Source organism: Odocoileus virginianus, chromosome 24, assembly GCF_023699985.2.
Source record: "Odocoileus virginianus isolate 20LAN1187 ecotype Illinois chromosome 24, Ovbor_1.2, whole genome shotgun sequence".
Taxonomy (NCBI): Eukaryota; Metazoa; Chordata; class Mammalia; order Artiodactyla; family Cervidae; genus Odocoileus; species Odocoileus virginianus.
This window is the reverse complement of record NC_069697.1, coordinates 41416374-41439261: the sequence shown is the minus strand read 5'-3', so window position 1 is coordinate 41439261 and position 22888 is coordinate 41416374. Positions and strand designations below refer to the sequence as shown.

Sequence of the window (22888 nt, the reverse complement as noted above, 5' to 3'; positions counted from 1 at the left end):
CCAAACTGAGCGGCCTTAATAGTGGCTATTTAGGTCAAGAAGGAGGTGAAGAAATATTTCAGGGCGAGAGGGGTGTTATTGTGCCCTTTGGTTCACCTCCTCTGGTTGGCAGCTTCCTGCCTTAGCAGAGGGCGGGGTGGCAAGTAGAGCCACCGTCACAGTCATCCATGGACAGTTCTCATCTCCAGAAGATGATTTCAGAACCTGAGCAGCTCCATTAGTGACACTAACTCCAATGACAGTAGCAAGTGGCAAGAAGTTCTGGCTTGGAGAGTGTGGTTTGAGAGAAAGAACACAGCATTGGAGCCAATCTACATTTAAATTCCAGTTCACTTCTTACACAGGCAAGTTCCGAGCCTGTTTCCTCATCTTTAAAATGCAGTGATGACCCAAAAAAAGTTTCTTAATAAATAAACATTTTTTTAAAATTAAAAAAATGCAATGATGACAGTGGTCACATTGAAGGGTTGAGGATTTGTTTGCAAAAAGCATGGCACGCTGTCTCCTTTGTATTATTCAGGTTTACCCTTTTCCAAAAGCAGCAACATCACAGCTTTTTCTACTGTTTCTTCTTCTACACACACACACACACACACATAGATGAAAAATGATTCACAAAGAGATCATAATTCTGAGTGTAAAATTGAGACATTTCACAATTATAGTTCTGTAATTATTCAAGTTAGCAGATGTATCCTCAGTGCTAGCCTTCCAGAGAGCCATGATCCAGGCTGGAGGAAATTTCCCTGTGGTTGCAACTTGGAGAGTATCTCTTGGATTATGCAGCAAATGCCACCAAACTATTGAAAAACTATCTCAAGTTTCAGTTTATTCAAAAATCAACATTATTTTCTTTGCTACTTATTTTCAGAGAGCTGAGAGAAAGTGGCTGAAAATTTCATTTCCCAAACATAAAAGGGTAGTTTTAACATGATTCCAATACCTTTGTTTTTTTCCACCAAACTTTGCAAACTCATCAAAATGTCATGCCGTTTGTCAGTATCTCTGGATCAGCTACCTTCGCAGCTGATCTAGATACTGAATCCACCTTCCTGGCTCCACATAATCCACATAAAAAAAGAGGTCTAAATCTGGAGTAAATTTCCAAACCCATAGGGAAATTTACCCATCTAACTTGGGCTTTCCTTGTGGCTCAGCTGGTAAAGAATCTACCTGCAATGTGGGAGACCTCAGTTTGATCCCTGGGTTTGGGAAGATCCCCTGGAGAAGGAAAAGGCTACCCACTCCAGTATACTGGCCTGGAGAATTCTACAGACTATATAGTCCATGGAGTTACAAAGAGTTTGACATGAATGAGTGATGAGGTAGTATAATCTTTAAAAGTGAGCTAAATGTAAATAAATAACCATTAAATTACAGTGTCTAACATTGATTGAGTGCTACATGCAAAGCAACATATTAATATAAATGATATTAGAGAGACTTGTATTTAATTCTCACAAACCTTTGCTTGTTTGTTTAGGGAGGAAACAGCTGTAGTTAGGGATTGTTGCTCTTCCCATCATATATTTAAGTACACACTCTTCTTAATCCAGATTTTAGGTGAAGCAACTCAAACTCAGGATGTGGAAATAGTGTGGATTCTCAAAGCTAAGTGAAGTGAAGGAGTCAGAATTTGAACACAGGTTTTCTGACCCAGAGTCCAGTTTCCTAACAGTTTTTTTTTTAATCATAGTAAAATTTGCGTAACCTAAAATCTACCAATTTAACCACCTTTATGTGTGCAGTTTCATGGCATTAAATACATTTACACTGCTCTGCACCCTTCACCATCATCCACCTCCAGAACAATTTCATCTTCCCAAATTAAAACTCTGTACCCATTAAACACTAACTCCCCTTTACCCCCAGCCTCTAACAATAACCATTTTACTTTCTGTCCCTATGAATTTGACTACTCTAGGTACCTCAGATAGATAAGTGGGCTCATGCAAATTTGTCTTTTGGTGGATGGTTTATTTCCCTTTGCATAATACTGTCTTCAAGGTTCACCTATGATATAACATGTTACAGAACTTCCTTTGTTTTAAGGCTGAATAATATTCCATTGTACGTTTACATCACATTTTGTTTCTCCATCTATCTGTCAGTGGACACTTGGGTTGCTTCCACCTTTTGGCTATTGTGAGCAATGCTTCTAAAAACAAAATAATCTATTCTCCCTGACACTTCAGTTCTTTGGGAAATATACCCATTAACTAAGACATTGTAACTACTTTCCTTCTTTTGGCTATTGGTTAGTTATTCTTTGCTTTTTGTTTGTTGATTGTGGATGTCTCTATTCATGAAGCAATTATAAATGTGTGATTTTTCAGGGTGATTCTTGTGTCATCTTAAGCTAGTAGCATGGAGAACAGCAGGAGGAGGCCAGGCTATCTCACAGCTGGAGTAAACGCAGGAACATGTAGGCACAGTGGTGAAACAGACAGAATTTTTCAAGCCAAATACATTTTAAACATAATTTCTCTCCCTTGGCTAACGTAGCCTTTTGACATGCTTTCTTAGGCATTAAGGTCATGACAAGCCACTGAAGAATTTAGATAGAGACAGTTAGGAGGGGCAAGGGATCCTGGTGAAAAGAAGTTGTGGTTCTGAGGTCTACAGAAAAGCAGGAAGGAAATGTATAAGCACATTAGTGATGTTAAAGCCCGTCTTAAAAAGGCAAAAGGATATAATTTAAATAGAAAAAAGAAATGGACAGAATCAGCTACAGCAGGAGGGCACGGAGAGATAAATGTCCTTAGAAGGCTGTTTCTGTCACTATTCAACTTTTATCAGACTTTTACCAATTTTTATTGGAATCACACTGAATACTTTCTCACATACATTCAGTTCAGTTCAGTCTCTCAGTCGTGTCCGACTCTTTGCGACCCCATGAACTGCAGCATGCCAGGCCTCCCTGTCCACTACCAACTCCCGGACACCTTACATCAAAATAATCTACTCCCCCTGATATACACTCAAGTAGGACTTGGACTCTTTTTTTTTTTTTTTCTTTTTCATTTTAAGCTGGGTGAAGGATCTATCAGAATTGTCTTTTGATAGTTTTTCCTCTATTGAAACCATCCTTCATTACTTTATTACTATAGCAGCACTGCTGGATGGAGAGACCATGAGCCGCTGGGAAAGAGTGGGGCTTTGATTCTGGCCCTGTTTCAGACTGACACCATGGTCCCATATTTTTTACTTAGCCTCTCTCAATCTGTTTCTTAATCTGAAGACAGGGATAAAAATATCCAACTCAAAGGATTTTTTTAAAGAAGCAAATGAGATAAGTTCTTGTATGCAGTATATTCACTTCTTATCTGGATTTTGAGATAAATAGTTTTCAATCCATCGTCCATATTTTTCTACATAATGTAAATATGTGAAAGGAAGATCCTTTTTTTCTCAGTCTAGCATTTGTAGCTAAATATGTGTAATATCAAAGCTATAGGATTTTTTCTAAAGCTATAGGATTTTGCCACAATTATCCACCAAAAGTCATATTATTTATACAGAAGTTGAAAGATGAAAAAAAAGGCACATCGCAAAAGAAAAACACAAATGGATATCCACTCAACAAATGGAAGAGAGCTATCAGAGACTGAAAGAGATTTAAGAGGCATAATAATTACATATTGTGTTTGAACTTGTTTGGATGACAAATGGAACAAATCAACAGTAAGGAGCCATCCTCAATACAATCAGAAAATTTTAAATTTGGCCTGGGGATCATATTTTGTTAAGGGATCTTTTAAAAGTTTATTAGGTATGATAATAACATTGTGGTTATATTTTTTAAAATGTTCCTATCTGTGGGAAATGCATACTAAATTATCTATAGGGTTTCCTTAAACTACTCCAACCAGAAAAAAAAAAAAAGAGGGGACAGATGAAACAAGAATGGCAAAAATTAGGATAAATGTTGGAATTGAAGGATGTGTACATGGAGGCTCATTAATTTTTCTATGTGTAACTGAAATTTTCCATTATAAAAAGTTTTTTTTTTTAATTAAGACCACTTTTATTGAATGGATGAAAGGAAGGGAAAAAGTACATAAATGAACCAGATGATGAAAATGGAGAAAAGTGGTCATATTTTAATGGTTTAGGAAGTACAGTTGATCCTTGAACAACATGGGTTTGAACTGTGCTGAGCCACTTATATATAGATATTTTTCCAAGAGTAAAAACTACAGCTCTATAGTACCTAAGGCTGGTTGAATCTGCTCATGAGGAACTGAGGATCTAGAGGACCCTCCCAACTCATAAGGAGGTCCAACTACAAATTATACTCAGATTTTGGACTGGGTGAAGGGTCAGTGGCTCTAACGCCCATATTATTCAAGGGTCAACTGTAAAGTCAACAGGACTTGGTGAAGAATTTGATATGTGGAGTACGGCAAAGGGAAGTGATAGTTCTCAGTTATAGGGAGCTGATACCATTTGTTGATAGGAGGGTTCCTGGAGGAAGAGAATGTTTGGGGAAGTCAGCCAAGGTAAGGTTTCCTGGAGGCAGCTGGTTCTATGCATCTGGAGCAAAGAAGTTTGAACTGCAGATATAGACCTATGAGACACTGGCACTTAAGTGGCATACAAGCCATAGGAAAGACTAGAAGTGCCCAGAAGAAAGAATCCAAGAAGAAAAGGGCCCAGGATCAAGCCCTGGGCACTCCAACCCCTAAAGGTCAGGAGGAAGAAGGGCTAGCATAGCAAGGGGAAGACGAGAAAGTTGGAGAGAAAAAACCATGAGAATAAGGTGCCATGAAAATCAAGGGAAAAGTGTTATAAATGTTGATTAGCAGCAGTTGAAATAGTACTTTTGGAACTGTGTGTGTTTTTCAGTGTCAATGGACTAACACAGGCTTTTTTTTTTTCCACCTTTCCTAATAAGTCATATTTTAAGGTATCCACACTATAGACTTTATAGCATTGTTTCCATTCCATAAATATTTTCAAGTTACAAACTGTTGACGTGAAGAAAGTTTAGAACACAGTCAACCCTTCACTGAGGACCATCATGTCATTCAGTCACTAAGTCATGTCCGACTGTCATAAGCAAAGCAAAGTGAAAGTTTAACAAGCATTTGTTGAACTCTTACTATGTTTGTATAAAGTTTTATGGTGCCAGAGGATGCAGTGTGAACCAACATTTATTGAGAATCTTTTCATGATGACGTAGCCAACATTTATAGAGTACTTAGTTTGTGGTGGGTACTATTCTATTTGCATTGTTAACTCTTTTAACCCTCACAATAAAACCATAACATAGGTTCTATTGGTGTACTCCTTTTACAAATGAGAAAACAGGAACCAGAAGTAAGTTCCCTAAGATGAATGGAGACTCCATTTGAACTTGTAATCTGATTCTAGCACCAATCCATTTAATTGTTACTCTATATTACTTCCATTTTTATACAGGATCCCTTATTTTAAAATATCAAACCTATATTTTAAATACTTTTATGTACATTTTAAAGATTACTAATAAGAAACTCTGAAAGGTTAAATAACTGCCAGAGGCCACAAATCCACTTCGATCAGCTTGGAGAATCCAACCAAGACTGGCAAGATATCTCCCCAAACTACATTTTTATTTCTAATATGTGATGCCAAGCAGTTTGGTAAGTACAAAGAAGTGTAAGATATGTTTGGGTTCACAAAGATCTCAGGACGGAGAGAAGACAAAAGCAATTTAAGTAAGGCAATATTTGATAAGTACCAAATGAGTGTTACAAACAATAATTATTAAGGAAATTCAAAGAAGCAAGAAACCGCAAGGTCTTGAGCGATGACTAAGATTTAGAAAATTACAAAACAGACAGAAGAGATTTTCTGGCTGAACAAAGCCTTAATAAAGGAATAACAGGACAGTATGGTGCCAAATGAAGGCAGCCAAACTAAGATATACATTTCAACTCTACCCACATTTTTATATACAGCCGTGGTCACTTAGCCTTTCTAGGCTTTAGCCTTCTCATCTGTATAATGGATTATTCAAACCAACCTCCTGGAATTGGTCATCATTACTGAAGTATGTGATGCATACACTGGACTTAGGAGTGATTGAGAATAAAAGCCAGGACTGTCATAATGATAGTCTGAGAGGACACCTAACTTTTGAGCATCTTTGGCATACTTTTATTAGCTGTTTGATTTGGAGACAGCCCAGATTCTGAAAGTACTTTTATGTGGTTTTTGAAGATTTTCATAATTTAAGTTTCTTTTGAAAGTTTCACAACAGGGGGAATTTTGTGAAGCTGGTTCTTCCAGTGTTTCTCTGCTTCAACATTTATTTGCATGATGGCTCTGGGAATGTCATTTTCATTTGTATGGTTTTTCTCAGCTATAGCTTAAGAAAGGGGAAAATTTTTAAGTATAATCTGTTCCTTACACTATAGACATTATCAATGACAAAATTATCGACCTGTTAAGAGTTATTTGACGTGGTGTAGGCAGACCTGGTGGTCAAGCCTACAACTACTGAAATAGAGTACAGACAGAATTTGAAACATATCTTGAGACAAATAAGCAGTTATTATAGCTATTGCACAGAATAGAAACCATGCCAAACTGCCTCATTTTTCTTATATATAAGTATGAGGTTTCCACAAATCAGAAATCTTAGAGAAACGCAAACTACCCTAGGAGAGCATGAGTCCTAAGTTGTTTTCCTATAATAGCAATGGTCTAATATGCTTACCTGTTCTCTCACATGACTAAATGCTAGAATTTCTAAAATAACTGCACAGAGTTTGAAACACAATTATGAACCAAGAAAACAGAACAAAACTAACTTGGGATTTAAGTCATTGTTTTTTCTCTATTGTATAAACAAACAGCCTTCTTATCCTTCTCAACCTCCAACCCCAGCTATGAAAGGTGTTGCAAAGAAACAGAACTACATTTATATAATCATATATTGCACACATATACACACACACATGTACACACTTACACAATAAAAAACTTGTAACAAAGTGCCTTGAAAGGATCAAATTTTAATATTATCCATTTGTGAATGAAATAATATAATAATATTTAACATTAATGATTCTCAATGCTACTGATAACCATGCTTAATTGGAAGTTAAACAGCATGACTCTTGTTAATGTGAATAATCATTAATTGTTAATTAGGGAAGTTGTAAATGTGAAGGTTCTTTAAAATCTAATTTTGCATTTGCAATAAGACCTTTACTTATGTGGACCGTTGAAATGAAACTAATGAGGTATAAATGGTGTTTGAAGTACAACATTTAAGAGAGCAAATACATAAAAAATCAGAAATATAATATCAGGTTAAATACAGCAAGAATTATGGGTGAGCACACTATTAATTCACTTCCCCTAAAAAGGGGAAAACTAATTTTGAGCTGCTGATTCTAGTCCCAGGAGCTAAGATGTGGTTATTTTCTCTATCTTACAACAATTTTGTAAGGCAGAGGTTATATATCCCCATGTTGCAGATGAGAAAACTATGCCTTGGTAGAATTAAGGAATTTGCCCAAGACTATGCAGCTAACTGGCTTCCCAGCTGGCATAGTGGTAAAGAATCTACCTGCCACAGCAAGAGATGCAAGAGATGTGGTTCAGTCCCTGGGTTAGGAAGATCCCTTGGAGCAGGAACCTGCAACCCACTCCAGTATTCTTGCCTGGAAAATTCCATGGAGAGAGGAGCCTGGCGGGCTATAGTCCATAGGGCCACAAAGATTCAGACATGACTGAATGATTGAACACCACCATCACATGCAGCTAGTAAGGGGTGGAGCTGAACTCTGACTCTGGTGTTCTCCACTATTCCACAGTACTTAAGGAACAGAAACTCCAACATTGCCTATTAGAGGAAAACCACCATGCCAAACATGAGAAATATATATCCTTATCTTATAGACTTTATCTCCTGGTACCAGTAGGACCCACTAGATGATTTGAGGGACCTAGTGCAAAATGAAAATGCAGACCTCTTTGTTCAAATATCATTAAAAACTTCAATATGGTGACATCAGAGCTCACTGAAACAGTTATGGGGACTTTCTAAGCACAGAGCCCTATCATATGCCCGCAAAGCTGGCCCTGAGTACAGCGGGGCAATCAATGGCAGCCCACCGCCTGTTTTTGTTACAGCCATGAGCTAAGAATAATTTTCACATGTTTAATGATTCTTTTAAAGAGAAAAATATTTGAATTATATGAAATTCAAATTAGTATCCATAAATAAAATTTTATTAGAAATAGTCACACTCATTCTTTACGTATCCTATGGCTGTTTTTGCACAACAGAGGCAGAGTTGAGTAGCTGTAAATCTGGCCCACAAAACCTTAAATATTTTCTGTCTGGCTTTATAGAAAAAGTTTGCAAGCCACTGCCCTAGTAGGAAGGTTGAGAATAAGTGACAAAAAAAGGGAGCAGTAGTGTTATGGGGATTCAGCAGAGAAGAGACCACATTAAATTGGAAAGATGCTCTTTCTTGGAGAAAGTAAATGGACCTTGAATGAAGGGCAGAGGTAGGAAGGGGCATTCTAGGCAGAGGAAATCACCTCTGCACACCAGAGAGGTGGGGAAGCACTATGTCTGGGCGATGAGAGGTCTGCTCTGACTGTAAGCCATTTTTAAGTGGAAGGGAAAAATAAGATACCAGGATTTTAATTTTAGTAGGGTAGGAGAGTAACTGAATACTCTCTTAGGAAGAGAGTGGCTTGCTTAGTAAGCTTTAAGGTAATATCTGGCAACAATGTGTAGAATGTATGACAGTAGGAACAGAAAGGAGGCCACAGTCAATGTAGGAAGGTGCCCCCGAAGTTCAAGAGTTGAGAAGAAATGCCAACCCAAACACCGCGGTCTCAGGAGAAATGAATTACTATCTGATAGACGTGCCAATTGACTGATGGCTTCAGGAAAGGCAGAAAAAGAGTATCAGGATTTAAGACTGATAATTTAGTCTAATTTAAATTAGATGATTTAGGGTAATTTAAAAGATGATATAATTAACAAAGGAGAAGAAACTGGTTTGGTGACAAAGGTGATGGGTTCAGTTTGTACACATGACCTGTTGAAGTTGCCAGTGGAATATCGTGGTAAAGTTTTCAAGGTGATAGGAGCTTTCAAGAACGCAAACCCAAAAATGAATTCAGTGCTTAAAAGATCTTTGCCTGGAAAATCCCATGGACATAGGAGCCTAGTGGACTACAGTCCATGGGGTTGCAAAGAATCGGACATGACTTAAGTGACTGAGCACACATACATGCTTAAAAGATGTACAGTCTGGCATTCTCTGCATAGAGAGAAGAGCCTAATACACGTGGGACGATTTCAGTCTAACAGAAGAAAACATATGTTTTTCTTTTCTTACAAATGTATTTTAATTAAACTATTTTACATCTTCTCTCAAACTCGAAATAATTCTAGCTCCAGTCTTCTAAAACAGACTCTTTCCAGGGGAAAAAAGAAAATCAACTGCCCAAAGGTCAAACAGTTTAAAAAGAGAGAGAGAAAGGAAAAAATAGTATAGTCAGGTAACATTGCTTCTATGATCTCACTTTACAGACTTTTCAAAGTTTTATGCAATAATTGAAAGGTCAATAAATTTAAGTTTATTGGAGATTCATTCATTCAGAATTTACAATAATTCCTAGAGACTGCTCTGACACTTGCCTTTGAAATCTCCATTTTAAAAGGGTTTTCTAAGGAAACAAATTACCAAAATATGTAACATATTCAATCAACCTAAATCATGAAAAATCTAGAAAGCACTTAGATACAAAAAAACTAAGGATAATTATAGTTCATTCTTATCTATTCCTCTAACTTAGTTTTCAATTACTAGTATTCTTAAAAAGAGTAAAAGTAATCATATTTTTGCTAATCTTTCAAATTTACAAAAATTCATAAAAATTTATTTCAAGAATGCTTTATAACAGGGTCCAGTTAAACTATGGACTAAGCAAAAATAAATCTTTAATGACCTCCCAGTCCCAAGTTCTCCCTGCACTTTGCTGTTAGAATACCTTTGTCCATCAAAACTCAATTTCATAAAAGCTAACATTTTGTATAAAGGGTAGTTGTATTTTAGTCTTTTCTCTAATAGTGTTAAATTCCACTGTTAAGTCCCCACCCTTTTTGAAACGAGGCATTTTGGAACAGAAAGTGCTTTCTGTTGCCCAGTAGTCACATCATAAAGACCTCTATGGGTAATTCTTTTAAGAGTGCTCAGTCATGCATTTAAATATGCGCTTTATTTTACTCATTTGGTTGATTTAGGTACAAAGTTGTTAGGGATTATGGATTGATTACCTGAATTTGACCGGGTAATTTGGAAAGAATTGGAAAGAAGACACCTGACCTTTCAGGAGAAACCATTTCAAGAATGAAAAAGACTGTGCCCTGGCCTAGGCACCTTCACGGGAGCTCTAGGTGTGGAAACAGCGCTGTTACTTCTCAGGCTACTTTCCCCAACACAAAGGAATACGCGAGCACCAACTGTTTGGTGGTGTCGGTGATTAAACTATAGTTTGCACTAAAGGCATCTTTTGAGTTTCGGACGGTTTCTAAGCCTTTCCCACCAGTGTACACCCGCTAACGTCTCAGAAGTCAAGGTGAGGCCGAGAGGGCGAGGTGGAGGAAGAACAGAAACACCACGGAGGAAACGCTGCGAAAGGGACCCGGCGGCGGCACGAGTGGCCCCGCCCCTCGGCTCTCTCGCCCCGCCCTTCGGTACCGCCCCTTCCCGGGCCGCGCACCCGCGCGCCCCGCCCGCGGACGGAAGCGAGAGCGAGGCTGAACGCCTGACGTCAAGGCGACACCGCCAAACCTCGCCCAGAGTCAGGCGTGTAAACCAGCCGGAGCGGCGGCGGCGGCGGCGGCAGCGGCAGCAGCGGTAGCGGCAGCACCGCCGTGGCGCCGGGAGGAGCGACCCGGAGGGAGCGTGAGGCGACGCTGGCTGCGGGCACCCGGTGACAGCGCGAGAGGTTCGCAGAGTGCGTGCGTGGGCACTGAGGGGAGCGGCGGCGGCGGCCGCGCGGGGCGGGGGCCGGGCGCCTGCTGAGGGGAGCTGCTGGGGTGCGGCGCGGGCCGGGCGGGGCGCGCGCGACGGTCAGGGGGCCAGGGCGGCGGCGGCTTCGGAGCGCGGCAGGTGGTGCTGGGGCCCGGCGCCGGGGCGGCGAGCGCGCTGCCTCCCAGGCCGGCGGGTACGAGCCGCGGCCGCGGGGGAACAGCGCGCTTTGCGGAAGGGGTCAAATGTCTGAAATATGGCGGAGGAAGTGAGAGCCCGAGGACCCCCCCACCCGCCTGCTCTTTTCTGCCCGCGGCCGCCGCTGCCTCTCAGCTGCCCGCCGTCCCTCGCAGGCTCTCCGGAAGACTCATCTCCCCGCCCCGGAGCCCCCTCGCCGGCCGCCTCGGTTCCTTCCCGGGTGTGAGTGGAAGTTAGAACGGAAATCAGAAAGTTGTCTTTTGCGGAGACTCAGCTTCCCCCAGTCCGGAGCAGGGGCGGAGAGCTTTCAGGGGAAACCACTCCCCGGCTCCTTGCGGGCTCGAGCCTGACAGGGGAAAAGTTTGCCTGAAACCGGGCTGCTTTACTCCGTTTGTTGCGGGAAGTGGCAGGAGGATGGCAGCGGAGGGAGCCCCACCTAGTCTGGCTGCAGCCACCGCGAAGAGAAAAACTGTTAAAGGGGCCTTTCCCATCGTCAGCAAGAGGAAATCTCTTTCTCTTTCGGAGGGAAAGAAAATCCAGAAGTTTGTCCTCTTCTCTTTTTCGGACATCTCGGGGTGTCTAATCCTAACACTGACTGTCAGCGCCATGAATATTATTTAAAGCTACCCCCATTGAATCTAGCCATCCTAGTTTTTCTTCTGAAAACACCGATAGCTTTTGGAGAAAAGACTGTCCTTGCTGAGTTAAAGCTGACGATTTGCTTCCTCTTCGCTTGCTCCCTCTTACTAGTTTAGAAAAACATTTTTGCCCTGCAGCTCGTGTTCGGAGTGAAGATGACCAGTTGTGTGTTACTGTAATGGGAAATCACGTTTTAACGGGGTAGAAAGTTGACACTGAATGAAGATGTGATTTTCATATTTTAATATTTAAGCTGATTGGATTTTTGTTTTGCTAGTAGCATAGCATCTACTATATAAACATCTAAAATATAATTTATAATTCTTATAAAACAAAGCTTTCAACTCGAAAATTCATTTTTTTTATCCTCTTATTTTGTAATTAGAATGCTGTTTGGACTTGCTCAACAAAATCTTAGCAAGAGGTAACATTAAAAGGGGAGACGTTCATTTAACTTAAAGCTGGTATCACTCGTGAAAGCTGAACCTTGAATAGTATTTGAGTCATAATGTAGTCATGGGACTTTTTAAGGGCCGGAAAGGCTATTTAGATCATCGAGTCCCACCCTCTGAATTTACGGTGGAGGAAACTGAGGCCTAGAAAAGATAAGATAAGTAGTCAGTGGTCCTGCTGACTTGAAGGACAGTAGTCTATCCATAGTAGAGAAGCTGGAGGAAAAAAGACGACGCTTTTGTGGTGAATTATTACATTTTGTAGAGGATAGACGTCCCATCATACTCCAAAGATATAAGTACTTTAGTGTAGAAGAATCCTTTGGGTAGTTTCATTACCAGGTTTTAATTGATATTTAGTTGATATTTAAATTGATACTTAGTTGATATTCAGAATAATTAAATAACTTTAAGGACACAGAGCCGTGAATGATAGTCTTATTTGAGCCCGTCCATGCTTTCGGTCTCTGCATTATTGTGAAGGTGGTTTCACTTGCATTTTCTTTTTGTCATCACAATAAAGTGTGAGACTCCCTTATCTGAAGAAGCCAGAAAGTAAATCTTTGAAACACCTGTATCCAGTTTGGTTTTAATGTGCCAGGTATGGGAATACAACTGAAGAACCCAATAATAAACTGACTTAATTTTAAAATGTGGTATGGGTTCATGCCAGTGTTGCTGCTTCTGCCCCCTAACACCCTCCCCCACCCTATGAAAATCGTCTCTTCTTTCTATGACAGGTATGGCTTCCTGCCGTCTGTTACGTGTTTTTTGTTATGCCACTGAATTATAAACTCCATGTATTGTTTGTATGCCCTGAAGCACAGGCATAGTATCTTGATGTAGAGACAGTACCGGTTTGTTAAATGTAAGTACCCTGAGGGTAGGAGCTTGATCCATTTCATTCTCTACGGTATCTTCGTTCCTAGAACCTTGCCTATACATGCAGTGTTTAGCGTTTATATTTAGATATTAACTAATAAGTATTTTAAAGAGATGATATTTGAAGAGATCTTTATATTCCTTCAAAAAGAAACATTTCCACGTTGGCTTTGGAGCCATTTTAACTTTACAGATTGATTTTTATCCTCAAAGCAATCCTGTACTGGGGCAGTTCAGTATTTTCTCTTAGCTGTATAAAGTGAGAGAGAGTCCCCATGGTAAGGAGCCACCATGTAAGAACGGTGTTATCAAGTGGGTGCTCTGATACAATTCAAGATTGGTAGAAGGTGGATGCGGAGATTGATAACATAGTAACTAAAGATACATGTTGTTTTAACTATAAAGTCTAAGCTTTGAATGGGAAGTAATCCATGTTCTGTTTTCTTTGACTTTTGTTGTAGGTATTTGATCAGTGTTTATTAAGGCAGTGAAATTAAATAGGGAATGGATTTCACACAAATAGAATTTGATTAATTTTTCAAAGGTGTCGTTTATTTTTCTTCCGAAAGTGTAAGTAGACAGCTTTATTACTGAATATCAGGATCTTGTTGGTATGCATGTGTCATTTTCCCAAAGACTTAAAATAATGTGTTTCTGGGTTGTGTATTGGTAAAGAGGGAGTGGTTATTGATCTGTAGCGTTTAGATCTGACTGACATGGGAGTCGTTTAGTGTTTATGAACTGAATAGTCAAAGCTGTCTTCTCTCATGGCAGTGATGTCACGTGTTCAGTCTATAGAAAATCTTGATATAAGACTGGTTGTAAACTTTGTAAGACCATATAAGGTTGTGACTAAATTTATGCCTTGATTTTTTGTTTGTTCTCTCTCCTATCAATTTTGAAGACTGTTAATAAGAGTTACCCTTTTCAATTTGGATTTGTTTTAGAAAAAGTTAAGAAACATTTTGGTTGATGCAATGATTCATTGTAACATTAGACATCTGCAAATGACTTGCCCTTGTGCTGAAAACCTAATGTTTTTCAGTGTTCTTAAAATATTTTGCAGTAGTACTAAAAGGTACTAATTATTACCTTTTGAGAACTTAAAAGTCTTTTCATTTATTAGTCCTTTGGAAATTTTATGAATACAGTGGAAGCAATTGGTACAAGGAATAGAATGAATTTATCTATTTGCAATAAAGACTGGCTTGCTGTTTAATCTCGTAGTTTGTTTGAACCTATTTGGTCACTGGATTCTAAGACCAATCCCTTTAATCTTATAATTTATATTTTATAGAAGAAAAGTTACCAGGACCTTTTTGCTGCCTTAAAAAAAATAAAATCACTTTTTAAAGTATAGCACTAACAAAAAGAAATATTTCTCCATACTTCCTAATACTGGTGTGTTTATTACTGATATTAGTCAAATGAAGGCTACAGAGCAACTGATTATTATTTCAGTAATGTCTTAAAGAATTTTTCATTGTATCAATAGTGGATCAAGATATTTAAACTTTTTAAAAAGAGCCAGCCTTAAAACTTATAAAGGAAAGAAATGACAATTTGAGGAAATGTACCAGGGTTTTAAATAATATTTAAATTACTTATCAAAAGAAAAAATACTGGGGTAATTCCCTGGCGGTTCAGCAGTTAGGACTCCACACTTTAACTGCACAGGGCCTGGGTTCAATCCCTGGTCAGGGAACTAAGATCCCACAAGATAACCCTGAGGCCAAAAAAAGAAAAAGGACGTATATTTGCCACATGAACTGAAGAATTTGTATCTGGAATTTACTGTGTAGAACAATATTCTGGATATTACTAAGCCTAAAACTGTATATGAGGTGCTCAAGTACTAGAAATATGTTCACGTTTAAATTAAGAATCTTAAGTCTATTAAAAACTTACAAAATAATTATCTAATGTTCTGATTTTGAATTTTATATTGGACTGGTTCCTAATGCCTAACACTTGTAATTTTTTTGTAATTTCGTAGTGTGCGTGCACTCGATGGTCTTGTCCTGTGGTGGGTGGTTGAAAGGTTTTAACTTGTACAGATAGACTTAAAAGATATTAAAGGAAGAGAGTATCCATTTAAAGCAGTTACACATAATTTTGATCACCTATACATAATTTTGATCTCAAGTGATTTCTTGAAATCATCACTTACACTACATGATAGAGCTTCTTCTTGAGTTTTCCAGTAGTTGCTTTGAATATTTCAGTAAATATGTACTTTTAATAAAATAGTTTTTTCTCCTGTATTTAAAACTTAGCATTTTGCTGAGTAACTTTATTTTGAAAGTATACAGTGGACTAATTGCCCTATTGGTGGATCACTTCTACCTGTTGCTTTCCTCTTCTTTGCCTGTGGGAAAGAAACAAAGATGAAAGAAAATCTGTTTTGTCCATTTAATAGCAGTTTTTGGCAAAAGCTTCTAAAGAGGAAATGGAAAATGTTACTCAAAATTCTAATTATCTGTGTTTTCTATAATTTTTCCTTTTTAGAATGTATTTTTCAAGTCACTGTGTTCTAAAAATGGAGTTTCTAAAAGTTCTTAGATACTGGGAATAAGGACTATAAAATAAAGCTCTTTTTGTTTAATTAATAGTTTGTTGGTGTCAAAGTGGTGTGCATATTGCATCCAACTTTTACCTTGTGTTTTAAGGTTGTAGTGAGACTACATTATGCTAGCATAGTTACATCTGCTGCTTCTAAGATTTGCAAGTTATCGTTAAGCTCCTTCGGATCTATAGCAAAACTCAGGAATCCTCAGGAATGTGGAGTTCTGTACTGTACAGATAATAACAAAGGGGGTAATGAGGTATATAGACGTGTGCATCTATTATTGTGCTGCTCTTGAAATTGTTGAACTTGAGATAGTATACAAAAGTGCTTTGAATACAGATAAGTATAATGAAGAAAATTAGTATCACTTGTAATCTTTACCAGTGCAGTGAATTTTAAGGCAAAATTTGTACTTCTTTTCTGAAGTTTTTCTAACCTCTTTGCTTCCTCGGTGGGAAAGATGGCATGTACTCCTTAGAGATGTTGAGGATTCAGTGCAATATTATTCATAAATGTTTATAAAATACACTAATGGGTAGTATTCTTGTTCTTTATGATAAAGCTTCTCTTCACCTTTAGCTTTGCTAGTGCCAAGTAAAGTTGGTTAGGTTACTTAATTTTTAAGATTCCTACTAAGGTGTGATTGAGAACTAAGGAAGAAAATTGTGGTTGTGAACAAATAAATAGTCTAGCTCAGTGGTTTTCAAAGAATGGTCAAAGGAATCCTGGGTATTCCCTCGACATTTGCAGGGAGTCTACAAGTAGAAAACTTTTTACAGTAATACTGAGATGTCCTTTACGTTTTCACTGTATTGATAGCTGTACCAATGTACAAAAGCAAAAGTCGATAAAGCTTGACATCTTAAATCAGGTCAGAGTACTACATTGTGTTAGCAGTCATTGTATGTATTCTTCATTGCCATATACCCACACTTTAAAGAAGAAAGAGAACCTAAACACACTTGAAGAAGAAGTTTAAAAATAAAATCAGACATCAACTTTGTACACATCATTTTAGTATACTATAACTAAATAGAAAGTATGCTTAAAATACTTTTCTTTTTTTTTTGCTCCTTACTGAAGTATAATGGTTGTCTCTACCGAAAGCATTTGTGTGATTATTTGAGTTGCAAGCTGAATCAGCCACTTTTTAAATGAAGTCTGTTTTTACTTAGAAGAATGCTTGACAGACTGAAGAAGTTTTTCAGACTTGGGTATTAGATTTTCTCTAAAAGTGAACCTGTTGCTTTAAAAGGAAAAGATTGACAGTATTTATGAGCAATGATTAAAGTTCTAATTTTCAAGTGAAAATTAGAATTTTGTAAAATTTGTGTTAGCCACTGTGACTCTTCACAGCTTCTCAATATCTTAAAAAAATTTTCCGATGATATTGGTGATGTTAATGAACATGGTTTTTAAAATACTATGTAATAAAATATATCAATATGTCAATATTTGAAGATCGACATGACTCTATAAGCCAGTATTTTCCAAGTCACCAGTGCATGAAAATCATGCAGGGATAAGGAATCCTTCCAAGGCTCTAGCTAGACCACTGAGTTGTAGTGTGATAGCGAACACAAGGTTCATTGGTAAGGTTACACATTCCAGTATACTGCAGCTGATGGAGGTTGATACAGCATCAGAAGGGAACATCAACATTTATCTGAAAGGCTGTTAAGATATTCCCATCTGTTTGTCTGGTTATTACTTTTTTGTGTGTATTACTTATTTTTCCGTGCTTTACAATATATTGAACATATTTTTGTTGGGGGAAGAGAAGAATAGGAACCATAGATGAACACTGTGAGGCACTGCTTTCATGTGCATGATCTTGGAATCTCTTCTTAACGTATAATCATTTTAAGTTTAGTTGCTTGGCAGTTTTTTTGTTTGTTTGTTTGTTTCTATTGAGCAGTCTATTCAACATTTTTTGGGAGGGGTGGGGGGGCACATCTCACTACTTGCAGAATCTTAACTTGCAGTTCCCCAGCCAGGCATTGAACTGCTGGATTCCCTGGCAGTGAAAGCACCACATCCTAACTACTGGACCAACAGGGAATTCCTCGCATTCGATTTTTGATCACAGTAATAGATTAGGTAATTTTTTAAGCCACTTTCTGGTTTTAATACTTGCTTTGTACATCTGATGACTTAACCATAGATAGGTTGCATAAACTGTATTCAAGTTTTGACATAACCTTGAATAGATTTTTAATAGTTGTCTTTCACAATTTTAGGATATATAGTAGCTTTCATCTGGTGACTCAGACAGTAAAGAATCTGCCTTCAATGTGGGAGACCTGAGTTTGACCCCTAGGTTGGGGTGATCCCCTGGAGGAGGCATGGCCACCCACTCCAGTGTTCTTGCCTGGAGAATCCCCAGGACAGAGGAGCCCGGTGGGCTGCAGTCCATGGGGTCACAAAGAGTCGGACATGACTGAGCGACTAACTACAGCACAGTAGTTTTCATACAGTGAAGCTATGTATTTTTTTCCCCTTTCGAGCTTAATAATGTCTCCTTGACCTGAGAATTTGATGTGCTGTTTAGATACTCTTCCAAAACAACTGATGTTTTTACCTTCTAGAAGAAAGTTGTTTCTTTGTTTATTTAAGAACAAACCTTATTAAACAACCATTTTTATAAAAGTCGTGTCTTAGGGTTATTCCAAATTTTAAAGGATTTTTAAGCTAACCTGCTTGCAGTTCAAGTAATAAATCTCAGGTTATGAAAGAAGTAAGACACATAAGTTATAGTTTGTAGTGTACCTAGTTTCTTGGAAATTTAGTGCCAGTTATTTCCCTGGAAATAATGGGTACGTTCTGTGAAGAAACAGAGTATTGAGCCTGACCATCACTACTTGAAAGAACAGGGTTTATATCAGAGAGAGGATACGACGTGGTTTAGAGAAGTGTAAAAAGGTAATAACTTCAGGATAGTTTCAGGGATTAAGTATTATAGAATTCCTGCCTCCATGAGCTAATCCTGCAGTAAAGGTAGGGGAGTTTAATAGGAAGCTTTCATGCTCCCTATATTAAATAATTAACTGGTCAGCCATTCTGGTTGTTCTGAATTAGACAACATACTAAGATCATATTTTATGTCCTGGACATGCAGAGTAGTCACAAAATTGCCACTTGCTTATATGGTTTTATTTGCTAGCTAAAGCATGTTTGAAATTCCCTTTATTTTAGGCTTTTTTATACTTAAGCTTTTTTTTTTTTTTTGAGAGCTCTCTCCCATATTTGGTCATCCTTCAACAAAGAAAAGATTAGATTTGCAAGCTTTTAAATACAGAAGAGCATTTATAATACTTTTATATTGTTTACATGAAAGTAGTGATAGTAATAATAGGCAATGAAGAGGCGAAAGGGCAAGAAGTAGGACAGAAAAAGAGAGAATGGTGATGAAGAAGTTCTCTTTCTAAGGAGCAGGGCTGCTACTGAGCAAAAATGGTAAACTCCACTTTGAAAAGCACTATGGTGCTTTAGTGATTGATAGATCTTGTCCACCAGAGGATCCTATGTGGAGGATAAATCAATATTATATATCAGTTAGAAATTATGGTATTAGAGTAAAAGTTTCATCACTGTGTGTGTGAGTTGAGAGTACTTTTGCTGTTTTTACTATCAATTTGTACCCCCTCCTTCCCCTGCTGTGTCCAAAGTCTGTTTTCTATGTCTGCATCTCTATTCCTGCCCTGCGAATAGGTTCATCAGTACCGTATTTCTAGATTCTATATATATGCATTAACATACGACATTAGTTTTTCTCTTTTTAAGTATTTCTAGATTCTATATATATGCATTAACATATGACTTTAGTTTTTCTCTTTCTAAGTATTTCTAGATTCTATATATATGCGTTAACATACGACATTAGTTTTTCTCTTTCTAACCTCACCCTGTATGACAGGCTCTAGGGTCATCCACCTCACTAGAGTTGATCAAATGCACTCCGTTTTATGGCTGAGTAATATTCCATTGTGTATATGTACCACAACTACTTTATCCATTCATCTGTCGATGGACATCTAGGTTGCTTCCATATCTTAGCTATTGTAAATAGTGCTTCCCTGAACATTGGGGTGCGTGTGTCTTTTTCAGTTATGATTTTCTCAGGGTATGTGCCCAGTAGTGGGATTGTTGGATCATTTGGTAGTTTTATTGCTACTTTTTTAAGGAATCTGCCTACTGTTCTCCATAGTGGCTGTATCAATTTACATTTCCACTAACGGTGCAGTAGGATTCCCTTTTCTCCATACCCTCTCCAACATTTATTGTTTGTAGATTTTTGATGATGGCTAGTCTGACAAATTGTATAATTTTAGTTGAGAGAATACAGTGTTCAATGGTTTGTCTTTATCAATTCCCATCATAAGCTATTTCTTACACTGGTTTTTTTTTAAGTGTTATATTTATTTCCAGCTATAGTCCCTCATTTTTTAGGGCATCTGTCTCTTGAGGACTCATTCATCTGACTGCCTGTAATTGAGAGCTAGTTGTTCTCAGTTACTGCATGTTATGGTTAAATTGTGTTATTATGCACAAAAAGTTCTTAGCGAAGACATGAAAATTTAATCATCACAAAATGTAAATGGAAGTTCCAAATAGTACCCAAATGAGTGATACAGATGAGTGCTTATAGAATCAAAGTAAGAAGTGAAAACTCTTAGTCTTTAGTAGTCCAAGGTGACCTGGAAAATGAGGTGAGAGTGTACATGATATTGAAGGGGTATGTAAGTTTTAGACTAACAGTGAACCCCAGGTAGACAACACAGAAATTAGAAAAGTGCAAAGTATGTTCAAGAATATTTTGCTGTAGTAGATGTTTGTGAAATGGATTATAGGTCCATAATACTTTACCTATAACCCTTGGTGCCAGGTAATTAGGAGTTCAGAACTTTGGGGAAAGATTTGTTTTGAATTTTAGTAAGAGTATAATCAAGCACTTAATATTTCTAAAGTGAAGCACAAATAATTACAGTAAATGGGATAAATAAAACTGTAAATAGCTTCACATCAGTGCTTAGGTGAAATCTTTCTGTATAAAATTTTTATATTAGGTCAGGTTTTGCCACTAAATTAAACTAGGTTTCAGAGATTTTCTGATTTCAAATTTTCTGAGAAACGAGTCTTAAATAGTGGAAAGGCTTTATTCTTCATTACTTTGTGTCTTTGGTGAAGACATCAGGGTCTGAAAATGTTACTTTGAAGAAGTTAGTATAGAAACAGCCTCTGCCAAGGAGTTCTTTCGCAGACTTAGGGTGGAAGGCACTGCTGAGGGTGGTAAGTCTTAAAAGGTATGGGAGAACCACCTAATTCGAGTCCAGGTAAATGTTTGAAAGTAGTGGAGATTCATGAGTGTGTATTAGTGCCTGGAAAGTAGTGGGGTGTTTTTTTTTTTTTTTTTTTAATGTAATGCTTGAGAGCTCATATTTTAGCTAAGGTTTCTTCTTTGATTTTGAAAGTCTTATACCCTGCAGTTTGTCTCCCAATTGATAGATTTCTAAGAATTGTATAATACATTTAATTGTGAGCTTAGAGCACAAGAGAAAATTAGAATAGGCATGTTGTAGGACTGACATAATCTCTATTGTAACATCCTTGGTGGAATTACTTGGTATTGACAAGGAAAAAATTTTAAAAATATGAAGATCCTACTTTGAACTCAGGATTGATCATAAGAAGTACCTGCCCATTTTTTGTGGTTTCCACATATGCTCACCTTATTCTAGCAGCCTAATTACTTCTAACTTCAGTCCTTGTTGCCTTTATCCATTCATTTGGTGTATATTAATGTCCAAGAATGCAAATGTGTGTGCTGTTTTTAGATATTGACTTGTATCCATAATTGCCAAGACAGGCCTGTTTCAAAGCTACTTTTATTTTAAAAAGTGCTTATTAACCTAATTATACTAGTAAGTGGAATAATGTATGAAAAAGCCAAATGTAAGCATTGTTATGGCTTCCAAAGTGTGGCGTACCTTTTATTTTTCTAAGTGGTCTTTATTTTACTGGGTACTAAGTGCATCTGTAAATAAACCGAGGAGGCTAGAGTGTAACAGGAAGAACTATTAAATTAGATAGCTAGCTACGTACACCAGTGTGGGCATTAGCTAACATAAACTGCTGCTTAGATTAAGATAGTAAAATTATTAGGGAAAACTATGTTAAGTACCTGTGCTTCCACTGTCTTTTGTTAGTTGGTTAATTTTTCTCCTCTGAACTTGTGGCACATTTACTAGGAAATTTTCCATTAGGAGTGCCCTGGTCTTGAAATTTCACTTAGAATGTAATGCAAATTATAAACCCACAGTCTAAAATTACGGACGGCATTCTTATTATGGTTTCAAATGCATTTGGGGGCAGTTATATTAAGCTTTGTCATTAAAATCTCAGAAATGTAACACTAAAATGAAATAAAAATTTGTGTAGTCATTTGTTCCTTCTCTCATAGAAGACAGATTCTGTTTATTTCTGAATTCAGCCTTCTGTTGAAACAGACTGTAAAGTTCTGTTTAAAAAGTGTTCCCCCGTGCTTGTGGAGGGCAGTATATTGTAAAATCTGAATATCTATGCTAAAATAAATGTTTGTGACACTTTCCCATTCATAGAAATGAAAGGGATTTATTTTAGAATGCTTACCCTTAACTTGAATTCTAATCTATCTGCTGGTAGTAAAGAGCTTCACTTCTGATTTCTTGAAATGCATGAAAACAAATATTTTCCCTAACTAATGAGGATATCTTTGTAGTTGATGTAATCATTTCATTCTGCAACCTGTTGTGCAAAAAGTATTGAACACCTTTGGTGTAAGTGTTAAATTTTGGACTCACAAATTCAGGGGGCTTGGAGAAAATGTGGCTTCACTAGGAACATAGTAAAATATCTGGTTAACCTTCTTACTCCCCCAAATAGTCATCCCTTTGGAGTGGTGGTGCCTCTTCTTTTGTGTGATGTGTGGAAGCTAAGCTGTTAAGAGTGGATTATTTGAACGACTAAGGATTGTTTAAAATATTTCTGGAGGCCTCAGGAACACAAAGACCTTTCTGTACTAAATTGGGAACACTTAATTGGAAGCAAAAAAAAAAAAAAAAGAATAGTACAGGCTCTGGTAGACTCTGACCTTTCTTTGCTAGGGATGTAGGTCT

At 37.7% G+C, this 22888-nt stretch overlaps 1 protein-coding gene across 3 annotated transcripts in view; it reads left to right on the top strand.

Moving 5' to 3' along the window:
- The first annotated feature begins 10812 nt into the window (after positions 1-10812).
- The window catches only part of RAP1B (RAP1B, member of RAS oncogene family), a 43209-nt gene continuing 31133 nt past the window's right edge, over positions 10813-22888 (top strand). The window contains exon 1 of one of the 3 annotated variants that reach the window (XM_020896719.2): positions 10813-10971. The gene's annotated coding sequence lies outside the window, so the exon portion shown is untranslated. Of the gene's footprint in view, positions 10981-13068; positions 13152-22888 lie in introns of those variants that run through there. The other 2 variants (XM_020896720.2, XM_070454628.1) reach the window with 2 other exon arrangements.